The sequence below is a fragment of the Haliaeetus albicilla genome, chromosome 3, assembly GCF_947461875.1.
Source record: "Haliaeetus albicilla chromosome 3, bHalAlb1.1, whole genome shotgun sequence".
Taxonomy (NCBI): domain Eukaryota; kingdom Metazoa; phylum Chordata; class Aves; order Accipitriformes; family Accipitridae; genus Haliaeetus; species Haliaeetus albicilla.
Genome location: NC_091485.1, coordinates 16,016,801 through 16,020,707, shown reverse-complemented (window position 1 = coordinate 16,020,707; position 3,907 = coordinate 16,016,801). Strand labels below are relative to the sequence as shown.

The 3,907-nt window shown below is 34.7% G+C and overlaps 1 long non-coding RNA gene across 1 annotated transcript; it reads right to left on the bottom strand.

Annotated features, from left to right (window-relative positions):
• Positions 1-562: 562 nt before the first annotated feature.
• On the bottom strand, positions 563-2,917 carry LOC138684566 (uncharacterized). The gene is made up of 2 exons (XR_011323814.1): positions 2,556-2,917; positions 563-2,104 (listed from the first exon to the last, which is right to left on the bottom strand). It is a non-coding gene; the product is annotated as an uncharacterized lncRNA (long non-coding RNA).
• Positions 2,918-3,907: the final 990 nt, after the last annotated feature.

The window sequence follows — 3,907 nt, the reverse complement described above, 5'->3', positions numbered from 1 at the left end:
ATTAAGTAAAAAGATCACCTTTCAATTTCTAAAATAACAAATTAGTTTAATAGACAAGATAAAACTAAGAAAATAAATCTTTTAAGTGCACGCTAATCTGAAAAACTGATACTTAAGGAAAAAGACAATACATTTTCATTTAAAAATTCTTGCAGCTAAATATACCAAGAGTTAGCTATGAAGAGAGAGAGAGAGAGATCCTACCAACCAGTGCCTTCATATATCTTTCTTCTATAATGCTTTGACACTGTCTCAGTAGCATGCTCGAAGGTAATCAGTAAAGAGGCATCTAGCTAATTTATCATAAAGACAATGTAAACATAATTTTAAAAGCAAAAGCAAACCCAAACCAAACCAAAACCCTCCAAAGGTAATTAATAAACATGAATTGTCAACTGGGCTGTCATTCCAAGAGAGGTCTGCAAAAGGTCAATTTGAGTAACCTCAGTGCCAGCACTATTTCACACGTTGATGGTGCAGGTGACGGAATAAGGTATACACTCTGAAAGTTTTCTGAGAACACTAAGATAAAAAGAAGTGAAAGCAATGTGATGAACGAGAGCAGAATTTAAAATTTTATTGATGAAACAGTGAGATCTCAAAAGTCAGCACAAAACTGAAGTAGTTGCAGACTTCTACCGTGAATAAATCTTAAAGATACTCAGAGCCATCTTTCCATGTATTGTTATAAATCCAAACTTCTACTGGAAGTCTGCATGGAAAATTATGGGAAAAAAGACAGCTTACACAGTTTGCATTGTTTTGGGAGGGCTAGGAGCCCCCTCCCTTCTTGATAAAACATTTTATCAGATAGCATAATTGTGAGATTTATCTCAAATAACTGTCTTTTCATACATCTATTCTCCCTGAATATATCTATTCCATAGATTTCCCTAGAAAGGCCACTGAAACACCACCAAAACACAGAAAGAAATTGGTCTAGCCAGGAAAACTCTCAACCTTCAAAAATACAGTCTCAGAAATCTTCAGTTTTTCTCTAGGTCATGCTTAAATCACATTTCCCTCCATTAGCACTTACAGTTAAGACTTCAACAGCTTAATTTGTATTTACTATCTTTCATGAGATTATGATTGTTTCCTTAATTATATGGTGATTAAAAACCACATCCCCATTTATTTTATAATCAAGATTAACAAGTATGCCCACAAATGATGACTACAGCAATTTCACAGATTTAATGAAGGTAGATAAGAGATTAGAAGTCTTTAAGCATTAAAGAAAATAGCACATTTATTCCAAACATTCAACTACTTGTAGATTTCTTTGTCCTTACCCACAACCAATAATATTTTTGTATTATAATTAGCCAAATGGGACTCTAAACAATTCTGATGCCCAAAGTGCTGAGAAAAGCAGCATATCTGCTAAAATAAAACAAACAGGGCAAGGAATGAGAACTTAGGAATTACAACATGATCTTTACCTTTAGTTTGTTACAATAATAACTCAGATCAAGCTTATCTAATCGACAACTACAATTATTTTCATTGAAAACAAATAAGGAATTAACTAATAAAAGCATTTGTTAACAGCTAAAACTACTCATAAATAACCTCTAACAGTCCAGAATTCTGCTTTCAAATACAAATTGGAAAAGCATGAATTTGGGCTTTGTGGTTTAATCATATCACTAAGGTGAAACAGATTTTTAAAAGCTTTTCAAAAAATCTTAAAATATTGAGGAATCTCTAAGAGTTTTTCCCCACAGAAAACATAGGCTAAAGTAGGGTCACTTTTGTAATGCATGACAAAACTGGGGGGGTTAAGAAGAGAACAGGTCTTTCCATTAAACTTGTACCTTAGGTAACAAACTTGCACAAAAAGTTCAAACTCAAGGACTAGATGAGTTTCATTGGGTTTTACTTGAAATAAATAATAATAAATGAATAAATAAAAAAAACCCGAAAACACAAAAGAAAACAAAAAAAACATCACAGTAGCTTTTAATGGAAATGAAAGATTTTCCAGCTCTGCTCTGCCCCAGTGCTCCAGGTAAGAGATGCGTGGGATCCCTAGATGCACCCAGTGTCCAGCTGGGGGGCAATTCTTCCAAATGAAGTTCCAAGGTTGTTTCCAGCCAATCTGAAATGTTTGCCAGAAGGAATTGGATTAATATAGCATGGACTCAAAGGAAAATGCTGGGAAAGCAGGGTAAAAGTGAGCAAATTAGGGCCCAAAGGCAGGAGAAAAAAATACATAGGTCAAAATGTTCCCCCTGTTTCTCCTAACACCACAAGAAAAGGATAAAGTTTTGGACTTCACCTGTAGCTCAGGTGAAGTACAATACCTAGCCCAAAGGTTCTAAATATTTTCTACCTCTTCATATTCTTTAGGTTATACCAAAAACCTAAACATAAGCAAAGTTGCATAATAATCAGATTACTGACATTCATTCTCTGTCTCAAATGAAAAACTATAAAGCCCCTCTTTCACTCAACTAAGGCCAGAAATTTTCTCTTTGTAACTAGTTTCACTGATAAAGCATAGAAACAAAATAAAAACCCTTTCAAGCAAAGACTGATGTTAAACATACCTGAGCATGATGTTGAGGGTGAGCATATTGGGAAACAAAATGAACATACTTATTTTTTTCTTATATATCATCACCACAACCACCACATTTGATACCACCATCACCACGTTTGATTCTGCAAGGTTACAGAAGAGCTTTCTTGTATCTCAGTTTAGTTATAACTGAGATACAAAGGGGGGAATATAAAACAATGAAAAACTTTAACCCTCCTATTTGGTAACCCTTAGTGCAGGTTGCGTGGTAATTATTTTTCATTACAAATGTGAAAAATCTGAGGCTGCGAAGCATTCTACATATTAGCCTCCTGATAACCTCAGTTAAACAAAATGTATGAGCCACTAACTGTATTAGCTGAATTTACAAACGAGTATACAGAAGGAGAGTATCAAGAAATCCACAATTGAATTTACCTCCCTGCAACATATTAGCATACATGCAACCAAACACAGTACAGCAAACTATGCTTCGCAACGCCTATCCTTAGGTCACACACAGCACAGCAGAAGAAATAGGAAGGCCAAGGTTTTAAATAGAAAAAATGGAACAATGTTATTAGACTGTTTTAACCTCTCATTCATTGGTATTTACTGCTAGTAGGGCAATAGATTGGGTTGCCTTTCCAACCTAAGCCTATACAAGCAGTAGCATAATTCTGTTTGAGACTTATAACTAGAACAAACCAGCACACCTCTATGGACAACAGCGGCTACTGTTTTGAAGAATAAAAGGTTCTGTTCATCCACCATTTCTGTTTAGCCTTTATCAGGATGAAACTCAAGTGTTGGAGAGCATAATTTGCTTACCTCTTTTACGCAAATTATCAAAGCCAAACAACTCTTTAAATTACAAGGATTATGCAACTCAAGGGGGGAAAAAAAAAAGCACTGGAGTAATTTTTCAGAGTGTTTGTAATCTACTTAATTACTGCTTACACAATTTAAGAATAACTTTTTGATATCTGAACTACTGCTTTTTTCTTTTTACCAAGATCATTTATCTTTTCCTTGAAGACAATTATTTCAGTAAACCAAAAATACCGTAATGTCAGAAAGCAAAGAAACTGTACTCCATTTTAGACTGTTTCTCTAAAATGCTAACTTCCATTAGACATTGCAGAATGTTGTTTGAGTCAAAAATCCACAAAATATTTTTCCTGTAGTGAAAAAAATTGAAGAGATCCATGCTGCAGAAATGGCAGGAAGCATCCAACCAGTGTTAAACAATACGAAGGACTTACTGTTCAGGCAGGCAATTTTCTCTGCATGAATATAATGTGATTACAATGGGAACTGCTGTAGGCTAATGAGCTCCTATTCACTGTTTTTATGGCATGAAATTCAGGAAAGTGTTCA